Source organism: Cervus canadensis, chromosome 26 (assembly GCF_019320065.1).
Source record: "Cervus canadensis isolate Bull #8, Minnesota chromosome 26, ASM1932006v1, whole genome shotgun sequence".
In the NCBI taxonomy this organism is placed as follows: domain Eukaryota; kingdom Metazoa; phylum Chordata; class Mammalia; order Artiodactyla; family Cervidae; genus Cervus; species Cervus canadensis.
The window spans coordinates 51,474,670-51,491,294 of record NC_057411.1 but is presented as its reverse complement, the minus strand read 5'-3'; the positions used below and the strand labels follow the sequence as shown (position 1 = coordinate 51,491,294).

Below are 16,625 nucleotides of genomic sequence, written 5' to 3'. Positions count from 1 at the left end.
AGAGGGATTTTCTTATTCAAGTTCAAAATGGGTCTAAAGCAGCGGAGACAATTTGTGACATCAACAAAGCATTTGGCCCTGGAACTGCTAACAAACCTACAGTGCAGTGGTGTTTCAAGTTTTGCAAAGAAGAGAGCCTTAAAGACAAGGCATGCGTGAAGCTGACAACGACCTATTGAGAGGATTATGGAAGCTGATCCTCTTAGAACTACAGGAGAAGTTGCCAAAGAACTCAGCACCAACCATTGTATGGTGATTGGGCATTTGAAGCAAATTGGAAGGTGAAAAAGGTTGGCAAGTGGGTGCCTCAAAAATCATCATTTTGAAGTGTTGTCTTCTGTTATTCTACACAATAACAACGAACCGTTTCTTGATTGGATTGTGATGTGCGATGAAAAGAAGTGGATTGTATGTGACCACTGCTGACGACCAACTCTGGTTGGACCGAGAAGAAGCTCTCTGAAGCTTCTGAAGCCAAACTTGCACCACAAAGGTCATGATCACTATTTGGTGGTCTGCTGCCCGTCTGATCCACTACAGCTTTCTGAATCCTGGCAAAACCATTACATCTGAGAGGTACAGATGTAATGTACCTCAGCAAGTAATGTAATCTCGGCAAATCGATGATGCACCAAAACTGCAACACTTGCAGCCAGCAGTGATCAACAGAATGGGCCCAATTCTCCTCCACAACAATGCCCGACTGTGCATCACACAACCAATGCTTCAAAAATTGAACAAAGTGGGCTATGAAGTTTTGTCTCATCCACCATATTCACCTGATCTTTTGCTGACCTACCACCACCGCTTCAAAGCACCTTGACAACTTTCTGCACTGAAAATGCTTTCACAACCAGCAGGAGGCAGAAAATGCTTTGCAAGGGTTCTTTGAATCCCAAAGCATGGATTTTTATGCTACAGGAATAAACAGACTGATTTCTTGTTGGCAAAAATACGTTGATTGTAATGATGCCTATTTATAATGATTTAAAATTCATGATCTGAAACCATAATTACTTTTCCACCAACCTATAGATTGACTTAAGAGCAAGAGAGAAGCCTCAAACTACTTAAAACAATGGAACAGAGGATGCTACTGACCTTGACAGTAACACAGAGGGTTATAAGACTATGAACACCTTCATGCCAACAAATTGGATAATGTTGATGAGATGGGCAAACTCCTAGAAACAAAGTTACATGTAGAGTTTCTTAAATAATACACAATACATAAAATTACAGTATGAATTCAGCAAAGTTGTGGGATACAAATTCACAAATCAATTGTATCTCTATGCCCTATCAGTTAATAATCTGAAAGGGAAATTAAGTTTCCCATAGCATCAAAAAAGAATAAAACACTTAAGAATAAGTTAACCAAGTAGGTATAAAATTTGTACACTGAGACCTTACTATAACAACACCACAGAACATTGCTGAAAGAAACATTTAAATAAATAAACATCCCAGGCTGGTGGGTTGGAAGACAGGATTGTTAAGTTGGCAGTACTACCCAAAACAACATAATACAGAATCAGTGCAATCCTTACCAAACCCAGTGGCAGTCTTAATAGAAATGCATGGAATTTTAAAGGACTGAGGACAGATAAAATAATCTTGAAATAGAAGAATTTGGAAGATTCACTTCCCAATTTGAAAACATTATAAAAGTACAGGAATCAAAACAATGTGGTGCTGCTTTGGGACAGACATAGAGACCAATGGAGTGAGACTGAGCCCAGAAATCCTCACTTCAATGGCCAAGTGATTTTCATAAGGGTTTCAAGATCATGCAATGGAGGAGAAAGGTCTCTCTGATAAATGGTGCTTGGAAAATTGTATATTCTCATGCATAAGAATTGGAGTAGGAAATGGCCACCCAATCCAGTGATCTTGCCTGGAAAGTTCCATGAACAGAGGAGCCTGGTGGGCTACAGTCCATGAGATTGCAAAGAGTTGGAAATGACTGAAGAACTGAACATGTGCAAACAATGAACCTGGGTCTTTAAACCATAAGTAAAAATTAATTTTAAAATGGATCAAATACCTAGATTTAAGAACTAAAACTATAAAAATTCTTAGAAAACATAAATGCAAATATTCATGATTTTGGATTTGGCAAAGCTTTCTCATATATAACATCAAAAAGGCAACAAAAGGAAAAATAAATTTGACTTCATTAAAACTTTTGTGCATCAAAGGATACTATTAGGAGATTGAAAAGACAACCCACAGAAAAAGAGGAAATATTTGGAATTCACCCATCTGATTGGGGTCAAATAATCAGAATATATAAAGTGTTCCTACAACTCAAAAAGAGCAAAAAAATCAGCCTAATTCAAAAATTGGTAAAGGACTAAAATAGATATTTCTCCAAAGAAAACATACAAATAACCAATAAGCCCATGAACTCAACATCATTAGTCATGAGTAAAATGTTCATCAAAACTACAGATACCACTTCACACCCATTAGAATGGCTATTTTCAAAAATACAGAAAACAAGCGTGATGAGGATGTGCAGAAATTGCAAGCCTTGTGCATAACTGCTAGAAATATAAAGTTATAAAGCTGATCTAAAAACAGTTTGCTGGTTCCTGAAAAAGTTATATATAGAATTACTGTATGATACAAAATTTTCACTCCTAGATTAATACCCAAAAGAATTGAAAATGGACTAAGGTATTTGTATATCAGTGTTCATAGCAACATTATTCACAGCCGAAAGGTAGAAAGAACCCAAATGTCCATCCATATATGAATGTGGTATATCCACGCAATGGAACAGTATTCAGCCTGAAGAAAGAATGAAATTCAGATGCATACTTTCAACATGGACTAACGATAACATCATGCTAAATGAAATAAGCTACACACAAAAGTACAACTACTATGATTCCAGTTACATGAGGTACTTAAAATAGACAAACTCATAGATGCAGAAAGTGGAGTAGAGGTTAACAAAGCCTTGGGATATTCACTGGGTAGTTGATGTTTGAGATGGTGAAACATTCTGGAAAAGGATAATGGTGATGGCTGTACAGAATTGTTCAGTTCAGTTCAGTCGCTCAGTTGTGTCTGACTCTTTGCGACCCCGTGAACTGCAGCACACCAGGTCTCCCTGTCCATCACCAACTCCCAGAGTCCACCCAAACCCATGTCCATTGAGTCGGTGATGCCATCCAACTGTCTCATCCTCTGTCGTCCCCTTCTCCTCCTGCCCTCAATCTTTCCCAGCATCAGGGTCTTTTCCAATGAGTCAGCTCTTCGCATCAGGTGGCCAAAGTATTGGAGTTTCAGCTTCAGCATCAGTCCTTCCAATGAACACCCAGGACTGATCTCCTTTAGGATAGACGGGTTGGATCTCCTTGCAGTCCAAGGGACTCTCAAGAATCTTCTCCAACACCACAGTTCAAAAGCATCAATTCTTCGGTGCTCAGCCTTCTTCATGGTCCAACTCTCACATCCACACATGACTACTGGAAAAACTGTAGCCTTGAGTAGATGGAACTTTGTTGGCAAAGTAATGTCTCTGCTTTTTAATATGCTCTCTAGGTTGGTCATAACTTTCCTTCCAAGGAGTAAGCGTCTTTTTTTTTTTAAAGCGTCTTTTAATTTCATGGCTACAGTCACCATCTGCAGTGATTTTGGAGCCCAGAAAAATGAAGTCTGACACTCTTTCCAGTGTTTCCCCACTTGTTTGACATGAAGTAATGGGACCAGATACCATAATCTTTGCTTTTCGAATGTTGAGTTTTAAGACAGCTTTTACACTCCCCTCTTTCACTTTAAGAGGCTCTTTAGTTCTTCACTTTCTGCCATAAGGGTGGTGTCATCTGCATATCTGAGGTTATCGATATTTCTCCTGGCAATCTTGATTCCAGCTTGTGCTTCCTCCAGCCCAGCGTTTCTCATGATGTACTCTGCATATAAGTTAAATAAGCAGGGTGACAATATACAGCCTTGACATACTCCTTTTCCTATTTGGAACCAGTGTGTTGTTCCATGTCCAGTTCTGTTGTTTCCTGACCTGCATACAGATTTCTCAAGAAGCAGATCAGCTGATCTTGTATTCCCATCTCTTTAAGAATTACCCACAGTTTATTGTGATCCACACAAAGGCTCTGACGTAGTCAATAAAGTAGAAATAGATGTTTTTCTGGAACTCTCTTGCTTTTTCAATGATCCAGCGGATGTTGGCAGTTTGATCTCTGGTTCCTCTGCCTTTTCTAAAACCAGCTTGAACATCTGGAAGTTGACGGTTCATGTATTGCTGAAGCCTGGCTTGAAGAATTTTAAGCATCACTTTACAAGTGTGTGAGATAAGTGCAACTGTGTGGTAGTTTGAGCATTCTTTGGCATTGCCTTCTTTGGGATTGGAATGAAAACTGACCTTTTCCAGTCCTGTGGCCACTGCTGAGTTTTCCAGATTTGCTGGCATATTGAGTGCAGCATTTTCACAGCATCATCTTTCAGGATTTAAAATAGCTCAACTGGAATTCCATCACCTCCACTAGCTTTGTTTGTAGTGATGCTTCCTAAGGCCCACTTGACTTCACGTTCCAGGATGTCTGGCTCTAGGTGAGTGACAACACCATCGTGTGTACAGCATTGTAAATGTAGGTAATGCCACAGAGTCACACACTTGAAAAGAGTTCAGTTCAGTTCAGTTCAGTCACTCAGTCATGTCCGACTCTGCGACCCATGGACTGCAGCACGCCAGGCTTCCCCGTCCATCACCAACTCCCAGAACTTGCTCAAAGTCATGTCCATTGAGTTTGTGATGCCATCCAACCATCTTATCTTCTGTTGTCCTCTTCTCATCCTGCCTTCAATCTTTCCCAGCATCAGGGTCTTTTCCAATGAGTCAGTTCTTTGCATCAGGTGGCCAAAGGATTGAAGTTTCAGCTTCAGCATTAGTCCTTCCAGTGAATATTCAGAGCTGATTTCCTTTAGGATGGACTGGTTGGATCTCCTTGCAGTCCAAGGGACTCTCAAGAGTTTTCTCCAACACCACAGTTCAAAAGCAACAATTCTTCAGCACTCAGCTTTCTTTATGGCCCAACTGTCACATCCATATATGACTACTGGAAAACCATAGCTTTGACTAGACTGGATTACTCTGTTGGCAAAGTAACGTCTCTGCTTTTTAATATGCTGTCTACGATGGTCATAGCTCTTCTTCCAAGGAGCAAACGTCTTTTAATTTCATGGCTGCAGTCATCATCTGCAGTGATTTTGGAGCCTAGAAAAATAAAGTCTATCACTGTTTCCACTGTTTCCCCATCTATTTGCCATGAAGTGATGGGACCAGACGCCATGATCTTAGTTTTCTGAATGTTGAGTTTTTAGCCAAGTTTTTCACTCTCCTCTTTCACTTTCATCAAGAGGCTCTTTAATTCTTCTTTGCTTTCTGCCATAAGTTTGGTGTCATCTGTGTTTCTAAGGTTATTGATATTTCTCCTGGCAATCTTGATTCCAGCTTATGCTTCATCCAGCCCACATTTTGCATGATGTGCTCTGCATGTAATTTAAATTAAGCAGGGTGACAGTATGCAGCCTTGATGTACTCCTTTCCCAATTTGGAACAAATCCGTTTTTCCAAGTCCATTTCTAACTGTTGCTTCTTGACTTGCATACAGATTTCTCAGAAGGCAGGTAAGGTGGTCTGGTATTCCCTTCTCTTTAAAAATTTTCCAGAGTTTGTTGTGATTCACACAAAGGCTTTGGCGTAGTCAATAAAGCAGATGGTTTTCTGAAACTCTTTTGCTTTTTTGATGATCCAACGGATGTTGGCAATTTGATCTCTGGTTCTTCTGCCTTTTCTAAATCCAACTTGAACATCTGGAAGTTCATGGTTCACAGCCTCAGGTCATAAGTGAGAAACAGACCTACTGGTATTTTAGGATTTGTTACTATGTTACAGTCTGCTTACCTGAAAAATATAGTTTGAATGTCCACAATTTCTTAAAAAACTTTTTTGTATTGGGGGTATAGCTGACTGGGGGTGACAGAGATGAGATGGTTGGATGGCATCACCGGTTCAAGGGACATGAGTCTGAGCAAACTCTGGGAGACAGTAAAGGACAGGGAAGCCTGGCGTGCTAGAGTCCATGGGATCTTAGAGAGTTGGACGTGACTTAGCGACTGAACAACATAGCTGATTAATAAACAATGGTAGTTTCAGGTGAACAGCAGAAAGGTCTCAGCCATCCATGTATCCATTCTCTCCCAAACTCCCCCTCATTCAGGCTGGCACATAACATTGAGCAAAGTTTCATGTGCTATACAGTAGGTCCTTATTGGTTATCTATTTTAATTAGAGCAGTGTGTACATGTCCATCCCAAACTCCCTAACTATCCCTCACCCCCATCCTTCCCCCACCCCTGTAACCATAAGCTTGTTCTCTTGAAGTCAGGTCTGTTTCTGTTTTTTAAGTAAGTTCATAAGGGATATCATACAATCTTTCTCCTTCACTGTCTGACTTACTTCACTCAGTATGACATTCTTGAGGGCCATCCATGTTGCTGCAAATGGCATTGTTTCATTCTTTTTAATGGCTGAATAATATCCCATTGTATATATGTACCACATCTTCTTTATTCATTCCTCTGTAGATGGACACTTAGGTTGCTTCCCTGTCTTGGCTATTGTAAACAGTGCTGCAGTGAACACTGGGTCCCTGCATCTATTCACGGTGTGTTTTTCTCTGGATATATGCCCAGAAGTGGGATTGCAGGGTCACATGGTAGCTCTATTTTTAGTTTTTAAGGACCCTTGATACTGTTCTCCATAGCGCCTGCACCAATGTGCATTCCCACCAACACTGTAGGAGGGTTCCCTTTTCTCCACATCCTCTCCAGCATTTATTGTCAGTGGATTTTTTGATGATAGCCATTCTGGCTGGTATGAGGTGATATCACACTGTAGTTTTGATTTGTGTTTCCCTAATAATTAGCGATGTTGAACATCTTTCCATGTGCTTATTGGCCATCTGTAAGTCTGCTTTGGAGAAATGTCTATTTAGGTCTTCTCTTCATTTTTTGAGTGGGTTGTTTGTTTTGATGTTGTTTATCATCATGAGCTGTTTGTAAATTTTGGAGACTAATCCCTATTGGTCACATCATGTGGAAATATCTTCTTCCAATATGTATGTCCACAATTGTTTTTTGTCTCCATACATGATTGACAGTTTGACTGGCTATACAATTCTACTTAAATGTGATTTTTCCCCAGAATTTTGAAGGCCCTGCATCACTGTTTAGCATTGAATGTTACTTATTAAGAGGTTTAGTGAGGTTCTTTTTTCCTTTTTTTTTTTTTTTAGATGAAGTTGGTTTTCCTTCTGAATGTTTTTAAGTTTTTTTTTTTTTTTTTTTTAAATCTCTGGTTTACTACAATTAACCATCTTCCTCAGTGGGCTCTTTCAATCTGGACCTTCATGTTGGTGGTATACTGAGGAGCATAGCTGCGTTCCACTCTGGATGTTCAAGTCTTCATTTCTGGTAAATTACTATTATCTTAAAAAAAAATACTTGTTTGGGTGCACCTGGTCTTAGTTGCAGCACATGGGATCTTTAGTTGTGGCATGCAGGATCTAGTTCCCTGACCGGGGATCGAAACTGGGCCCCCACATTGGGAGTGCAGAGTCTGAGTCACTGGACCGCCAGACAGGTCCCATATTCTTTCTTTTGAAAGGTATTTCCCTCCATTGTTCCCCCTCAAGTTGTTTTTATTTTGGCTGCACTGGGTCTTCACTGCAGGTGTGAGGGCTCTCTCTATTTGCAGTGCAAACTCTACTGAGCATGCAGGCTCAGTAATTGCAGCCAGGGGTGGGGTGGGGCTCAGGTGCCCTGCAGCACGTAGATCTAGTTCCCTGACCAAGGATTGAACCGTGTTCCCTGCACTGGAAAGCAGACCCTTAACCGCTGGACCACAAGAGAAGCCCTCCCCCAGAATTCTTAGGGGAAAGTTGTTAAGACTCCTGAAGTGAGATTTTAAGTCATTCCTAATTTTCTGTGTCTTTTTGTTCTACTTCCTGAATAATTTCCTTAGTCTTGTAGCCCTTCTATTGAATTTCTTTTGTAATTTTGGCTATAATTTTAATTTTCAAGACTCTTTTCTTAAACATCTCTGAGGCTATGAGCAGTTTTTGAAAAAAAATTTTTATTCCCTCCATTAACTGTTTCTTTGCCTGCCCACCCTGCCCATACATTTTTTCATATTCCCACTCGAGCCATTTCTTAAATGACTGGTGATCCTTTACTGTTCCTTCCTGTTTACAAGCAATGTGATTAAAAGCTGACTAGAAGCTCCATGTGGGCAGAGCTTATGACCTGTGGACTGCAATTCTGGGTGATCCTCAAGACCTGCCTGATTCTTTGGGCTCACCAAACATCAACATGCCTGTGGCTGCGCTCACTGTGTAGTTTCCGCAGAGCGTTTCCTGTGCTCCGCCCGGGCTGGGGGCTCACGGACGCTCGTTCTACATGGGGCAAGGAGATGGCTTGAGCAGGGCTGTTTAGCTGCCCTTTCTGCAGGCTTCATAAAGCCACAAGTTAGAAAAGGCTTTCAGGTAATGATTCACTATTGTGTAATGCTCCCCGATTATGAATTGTGAGACAATGAACTCACCTAACTTTTCTTACAAAATCGTCTTATGCTATTAGTACATATTCACATCTTCATTAATAGTACACATGAAAGTAATAAAACTTGAGTTTTACAAAAGTATCCAACATGCTGCCTTTTCCTGAAAATGGTTCTAAGAGATTTCCAAATCAGGAGGGTGCTTTGAGTGGCCATCTCCATGCCTGAAGCCTCTCCAAGGTCACTGTCCACATCTCCCTGTGACCACTTGTGCTCCTGCCAGACCAAGCTGCTTCTACTTTTAAGAGTATACAAAGACCCTCCTGACCCTATGTCCTGCATTCTCCCTTGTGACGGTTATTTTAGGTCAGCATGAGTGGGCCCTAGAGTGCTCAGATATTTGGTTAAACATAATTCTGGAGGTGTCTGTTGAGTGTTTTGGGATAAGATTAACATCTGCATTGGTCAACTGAGTAAAGCAGATTGCCCTCCTCGATGTGGGTGGGCCACATCCCATCAGTTGAAGGCCTGTGTAGAAGAAAGAGACAGCTCCTGTTGCCTGAGTGCCTCTAAGCTGGATCGTTTATTTTTTTCCTACCTTTTGGACTCACACTGAAACATCAGCTCTTCCTGGGTCTCACGCCTGGCTGGCTTTCAGACTAGAAAACCTCCATTGGCCCTCCTGGTCCTCAGGCTTTTGGACTTGGACTGCACCACTGGCTCTCCAGTTTGCTAACTGAAGGTCTCAGGACTTGTCAGCCTCCATCATTTTATGAGCCAATTCCTTACAAAAAATCTTATCTGTTTCGTATTGGTTCTGTTTCTCTGGAGAACACTGACTAACACATCTCTTAAGGGGTGAAAACTGATTCTTAAGGGAAGAAAGAAATCTTAGATATTACAATGGTTTTTGGCCCTCCCAAAGTTTGATTCTACCAGACAAAATTTTGTTCCTTAGTATTTTCTCCTTAATATCTTAATTTTCCCTTAGGGGTAGATAATAGAAAATGAGCTGAGAACCACTTCTTTATGCCTTTTGTTTATAAACTGTTTGCCAGGAGCACCCTCTCCAACTGCTGGGCACCCTTCAGGGGTGTCCCAGCCTCTAACCTTGCTCCCCTGACATCCATTCACAATATAACAGCCAGAGTTTTCTCAAAAACATGCATCCTACATGACAGTCCTTGCTCAGAACCCTCCATGACTCTCAGTTCCATTTAGAATAAAGCCTGACCTTGATTTTGGTGGGTCCCAGGGAATGCTGGGCTTTCCCCTGCTTGTCTTGAGCGGCTGAAACACCTTTGCTCTGACAGTTACTAGCTCTGGTCCAGCTCTCCTCCTCAGAGAGGCTTCTGTCCCCAGGCACCAGAGAACTCTTGATTGCATCACCCTGTGCTCTGCTGAAACCACATCATACCTGAGCCACATCTGAGCTGGAACCTGGGCCTTACCTCTGACTATCTGGGTGACTTTGGGGAAACCCCGCACCATCTGTGAACCTCTGTTTCTCATCCACAGGAGAGGGCTAATGGTGCCTGTCTGGAGAATGGTTGTATGGATTGCATGAGAGCATGCAGCAGCAGAGTGGCTGGTGTGAAACTGCTTGACAAACGGTCATTATTATGTCACTCATTCATCCAGCAAATACTGGATTGATGTGTGTCCAGCCCTTGCCTGGCAGGAGCTAAGATTCAGAGGTGCAGGAGGCAGACATTCCTATGGCCAAGACTAGACTTCTCCGGGGATACTGGTGAACACCAAGAATCCCAGTCCAGTGCGACGTGCTCTGACAAGCAAAAGCACAGGGTCTGTGGGAGTGGGGAGTCTGACCCAGACTTGTGGGGAGAATGAAAGTCACTCGATCGTGTCCAATTCTTTGCAACCCCATATACAGTCCATGGAATTCTCCAGGCCAGAGTACTGGAGTGGGTAGCCTATCCCTTCTCCAGGGAATCTTCCTGACCCAGGAATCGAACCTGCGGGTCTCCTGCACTGCAGGCGGATTCTTTACCCACTGAGCTATGAGGGAAGCTGTGGGCAGGGGGGCCGACCAAAACATTGCCCACCCAGTGGAGTGCTAAGACAAACACCCCCACTCACCCTGTCAAACGCTACCTTCAGCAACAAGGTCATTCAAGACTCACCAGGAGGAGTGAGGGGTCTTAGTCTGCCTACATGATTGATCATATTAGCTCATTCTGGTTGTGGCACTAAGAATAGGTCAGAGGATTAAAAGGCCGCGGCTGCAGCCGGGGCAAGGGTGAAGGTGAGGCGGTGACTCCTGGCAGGCCCAGAGATGAAGGTTGTGGGGCCCAGGAAGAAATGCAAATGAAGGCCCTGGTACCATACACCCTAGCGCCAAGCTCCTCTGTATCTCGGCCCGGCCCTGTAACCAGCCATGGAACCAAGGAAGGTAAAACCCGTCTCCTGTGTCTCGGTGTTTGTGAAGGGTGGAGCCCTCCTGAACGCTGGGCCCGACGAGGGATCCCTGTGGTCCGGGTCTGAGGGCAGACTTGTACCTGGGGCTTGCCGATGACGGGCAAGCGGCCCGGGGAGGGTCCCGGCGGAGCGGCCCCACTGCAGGGCCGGGGGAGGGCCTGACGGGGTTCGTGGCTTGTGCGGTGGGTGCATGCGAGGTCGTGAGGAACGGCTGGACCGCCCTGGGACAGCGCAGGGTCGCAAGGTACCGGGAGGCCGGGCGGTGGCTGCAAAGGGGCAGCAGGAAGAAGGCGAGGTGGGAAGGGCGCCTCCGGGCCAGCGGTTTTAAGCGAGCGGCCAGGTCTGAAGGCTCTTGGCGGCCCCATCGCCCGGGGCAGGAGGCCCCTGACCAGCCGGCAGCGACACCCAGCGCTCTCCGTCCGGAAACGCGGCCCAGCCCCCGAGGCGGGTCCTTCGAGTCCCACTTAGTCACCTGGACTCAGGCGAGGGCCCCAGTCCAAGGTCATAGAGCCAGCCGGTGGAGGCGGATTCGAACCCTGAGCAGAGCCAAGGTTACAGAGCCGTTCCCGGCGGGTCAGAACCGGGTCTCGCCTGCCCGACGCCATCCCGGGGGCCGAACCGGGCTGCGGACCCGCGGCGGGGGCGTGGGGCGTGGGGCGTCTGGGAGCCTGTCAAAGAGGCGGAACTCTCCTCATCGCCGGCTCGTAGTTCGCTCATTCGGCCCTGCGCTGGGCCGGGCCCCGCCGCTTGACTACAAGTCCCAGAAGGCCGCGCGGCGCAGGCGGGGAGGGGGCCGCGCGGCTGGGGCCCGGGGTGACGTCACCTCCGCATCTCGCTCCCCTTGCCGCAGCCCCTCGCGGCGTCTGGGCGCTTGAGCGCGCGCGGTCTGACGGGAATCGTAGTTCCTACACCGGGGGGCCCGAGCGGCGGGTGCGGGCGCAAGGACTCTAGCTCCCGGCGTGCCCCACGTGCCGGAGGCGTGCTAACGGCGGGTAGGGAGGGCGCGGCCGGAGGGGGAGCGGAGCTCGAGAGGGCGGAGTGAGGCGGGGGGGGGCGGGGAGGGGGGGGGGGGGGGGGGGAGGGGGGCGCCCACACCCCTCCCCCTCCCCGCCGCTCCTTCCCCCTCCCCCGACGTAAACTGGGATCCCTTTCCCCTTGTGTCCGCCATATTGGACTCTAACTCTGGTCAGCGGCGGCGCCGGGCCCGGTGGACTCGCCGTCGCTCCCGCTCAGCCGCCGCCCCGCAGCTGCCGCCCGCCCGCCCGCCCGGAGGCGACCCCGCGCAGCGCCCTGCCCCCCCCGTCCCCCGCCCGCGGCCGGCCAGAGCGTGTCCCGCCGCCGCCTCAGCCTCCCCGCCTTCCCCGCCCTCCGCCGCCGCCCGCGGCCCCGCGCCCACTCCGCGCCCTCCCCGCCCGCCCGCCATGAGCCCGGCCGACGCCAAGCGCGGGGCCAAGCGCCGGAAGAACAAGCGGGGCGGCGGCGGCGGCGGCGGCTCGGGCGGGGGCAACGGCGGCGCGGGCGGCGGCAAGGCCGGCCCGGCGGCGGCGCTGCGCGGCTCCCAGGCCACGGGCCTGGCGGCCCCGGGCGGCGCGGCGGCGGCGGCGGCCAACGGGCCCCTCGGCGCGGGCGCGGGCGCGGGCGGCGCCGCCCCCGGAGGCTACTTTGAGGTAAGCGGCGGGGGGCGGGGGCGGGGGTGGTAACGGTGCGGGGCCGGGGGCCGGGCGGCTCGCGCCCTGACAGCCTCCCGCGGGGCCGGCGCGGGGGACCGCGGCCCCGGGCTGTGGGAGGCGCCCCTCGCCCGGGGCCGGGCCGCCGCTGCCGCCAGGTGCCGCATCTCCCGGGAGCGCGCGGCGCCCACCTGCGCGGCGCTGTCACGGGCGGGCCGGGGCCGCCTCGGCCCGCGCCGGGCCCGTCCTTGAGGTTTACTCGGGTGCGATTCCAGAGCCACTGGGCGTCAGGTGGACGCGAGCGGGGCTCGCCGCGCGTGCCCACCGCCTTCCTCGGCGCCCGGCGCACGGTCATTGCCGAGCGTCTCCTCCAAGTTTTCTTGTGCTCCTCCGAAACGGGCATTTGAAAAAAGAGCCCTGGCAGTCCTCGCAATTGGCGGCCCTGGCGCTTCACCCCCTGCTCTTTGAAAGTGTTTATAGAGGTAATGAGTGGTCTGGTTACTCAGGTATATACTTGAATCGTCATTTTTTTTTTTTTCCTTTCTTCTGTCTTTGAAGACAGTAGCACGCACCGCCGCTGCTAGCTGTGGACGGCTGCCACTTTTATTCCGCTCTTGGTCACAACACTTTGCAAGACCCAGGACTGGTACGCGGGTATGCAGTTGGCGGTCATTTCCACTCGTTCAGTCGGCTGCTGAAAGATAATGGATTTTTTTTTTCCAGGAGTTTGTGTTGTTAGGACTGTTTTAAGTTGGTTTGAAGACATTTTGCAGCAGTGAAAACAACCGAAAGCCTCGTAAGGAGTATTTATTTGTGTGCCCGTTTCTGAGACAGAAATTATGCGGGATTGTAAATGTTGTGTTGGAATGATAGGTACTGAGAACAGATAAGAAATCATTGCATATGGCATGGCTCTCTGGTGCTGATACTATTATCTGAATACATAGTAATGTGTGTGGACTTTAGTTGTAGCTTATAGGGTTTTGAGCGTTCTCTGCAATTGTTGGAACTTACTTTATATTGTCAGCTTTGTTTTGGGTCACAGCCCTGCATTTCACAGTCTCCAGAGCTTGCCATTTTCCAGTACACTGGAGAGCGAAACTGGTGTCGTTCTTAGGATACTGGGTGAGGCTTATGCATTTGCATGGATGGAGTGCAGATTAAGGGCCCTGTTTGCTGCTTCTGGGGTGGGGAGGCAGGGAGGTCTGCTTGAGCAAATTCTTTACAAAAATGTTGGTAATATTGGCTGCAGCTGGATGTAAAATACACCCATTTTTATTGATTTAATAAAAACAAATTGGTGGCACAATAAAAATTCTTACAGTAGCTTTTCATACCATTGTTCTCGGTTTTAATAATTCTCACTTATTTTACATTATTTAGCTAAAATAGCCTTTTAGTTATTATTCGAATGAACCTTTTCAAACTTGGATAACTGTCTGCCTAGTATTATCTTGACAGGACCGATTATTTTTTCTGTTAAATTTTAGAATTCAGAGTTTTGACTGATTGACTATAAGAACTAAATACCTTGAGACTTGTAGTGCTCTGCGCACACCCTGCATTCACACATGTACACACAGACACTGCAGGGTTTACAAAACTATACTCTTGATATTTTCTGGTATCTTTTGTTTCGCTCAGTTTCATTAACAATAATGGTGGTTGTAACAGATTATTTCATTATGTACTGTTGAGTTGCGACCTGCACCTTTGAAAACATTCTTTTCTACTATACTTTGAAGTTTTCAAGCTGTGTCTTTAGTTTTAAAAGTACTTCACAAGTGTTTTATTAATAATGCATCAAAGATACTGTTTATGGTAACAGGTGACAGCAATCACAAAAGTTCTTTGTGTAATTCTGAAACCTCTGAATTGTTTCCCCTCAGATGGTGAGCTTTTTGGGACACCTTATCTGGGGCAGAACAGGCACCCCAAACAGTGTTGGTCAACAAGTAACGGTAAATGGGTGCTGGCCCTGCATCTCCCAGAAAGGCTTATGGTCCTTGGGGCGCCTCATCTCCATCTCAGTGGGTTCACCAGGGCAGAGGGTGCCTAGAAGTGAGAGCAGGAGGGCTGTCTGCTCTCAGGAGGGTCTTGGCTCCCTCGCTCAGTGTGCCGGCCACGGCGCTGAGCGTGGGCCCAGGACCACCTTCCTGGGAGGTGGCTTTGAGGCAAAGGGAGCCTCCACGTGTCGTTGGCTCCTGCAGGGAAATGAGGACTGTGGGATAAGTAGGAAACATAACTGAGCTTCTAGAGTCTTCGGCCCATCCCTTCTTGGTCTTTTGACTAAGCTCAGTGTAGAATCTTCGGCCCATAGCACAACTGTGTACACAAAATAAACAAAGCCCAGGGACACAGACTTGCTGCGCTCTGTGCCCTGAGGCACAGCCTCACACTGCCCAGTTTTATAGGCTCCCGGCTTCTTGGGTTGTTGGGAGAATTAAACAGTTGGAGGCTGGAAAGTGGGCACACGGGGTTGTGTTTGATCCTGACCCTTGTTGTCAGGAAGCCGGCCTGACTGGCTTTACAGCGACTCTGCTGCAGGATGCTATCGGTGAAGCTCTCTCTCTTGTGATGTGATGATGTGAAAATGATGACATGTGTCCTGGACCAGACCTGTTCTAACAGCCAGGTGTGCGGGTCTGCTCTAATGTGATGATAAAGTTAGCCCTGTGTGAGAAGTTGGTAGGTGAAGGATGTTATGAAAATATCTTGCTTTTTTGCATCTCTATTTTAAAATATAATTTTCATAACATTCATGTTGCATCAAGTGAAGAGAGAAGCTTACAAAATAAAAAAGAAGTGTGTGTGGGAATGTCCTGGTGTTCCAGTGGTGAGGACTCCACACTTTGACTGCTGAGGACATGGACTCAATCCCTGGTCAGGGAACTGAATCACAGCGTGGATGAAAAAACAAAACATTGAAGAGAACAGTGTTTGCAGTAAGGATCCGATTTTGTAAAGTATCTCTGTGTGTATATATATTTGCATAGGTAGTCTGATAGGGTATATACATCAAAATATTTTGTGGTGGAAATTCTGATGGCTTTTTTTTTCCTTTTTGCACATGCCTCAAGCTTTAAGACTTTTCTACAATGAACACTACTTATGGAACAAAAAGGTGAATGATATTTTTACAACGTGATATTACCGTCATTTTTTCTTTTGCAAATAAAACTAATTTTGGCTTTTCCCTCCCTTTAACAGTTAAACATTCAAGTGTTTACACAAAATAAAAATATTTATACCATCCCAATTCTGTATTTGAATTGGGGTGCAAAATTAACTCATACACATGTTATTTACCAATATTTTTGTATTGTGGAAATTGAGCCATGACATAGCTATTGGGGTATCAATTTACATAAAATGTACACTTACAGAGGGCTCAGATGGGTTTTTAGGGCTATTTTGTAACACTGTTAGAGGTTTATGACAGGAAGTTGTTTGGGGTACAGATCAAGGTACATTTTCAAACAGTGATACTGCAGTTTTAAAATCAGAGAACATGGTGTGTAGGGAGCATTTGTATTGATAATAACATAAATCCTTTTTTGTTGCTGAAAAAGTGGTAAGAAGATGTTATTAATGTTTCTGTTCTGTTCAGTCGCTCATTCGTGTCCTACTCTTTGTGACCCATGGACTCCTGCACGCCGGGCTTCCCTATCCTTCACCAACTCCCGGAGTTTATTCAAACTCATGCCCATTGAGTTGGTGATGCCATCCAGCCATCTCATCATCTGTTCTCCTCCTGCCTTCGATCTTTCCCAGCATCAGGGTCTTTTCCAGTGAGTCAGTTCTTTGCATCAGGTGGCCAAAGTATTGGAGATTCAGCTTCAGCATCAGTCCTTCCAGTGAATATTCAGGACTGATTTCCTTTAGGATGGACTGGTTGGATCTCCTTGCAGTCCAAGGGACTCTCGAGT

At 46.6% G+C, this 16,625-nt stretch overlaps 1 protein-coding gene across 1 annotated transcript in view; it reads left to right on the top strand.

Annotated features, from left to right (window-relative positions):
• The first annotated feature begins 12,637 nt into the window (after nucleotides 1-12,637).
• Nucleotides 12,638-16,625, top strand: part of FAM193A (family with sequence similarity 193 member A) — a 148,275-nt gene continuing 144,287 nt past the window's right edge. The window contains exon 1 of the mRNA XM_043447685.1: nucleotides 12,638-12,696. The gene's annotated coding sequence lies outside the window, so the exon portion shown is untranslated. The remainder of the gene's footprint in view (nucleotides 12,697-16,625) is intronic.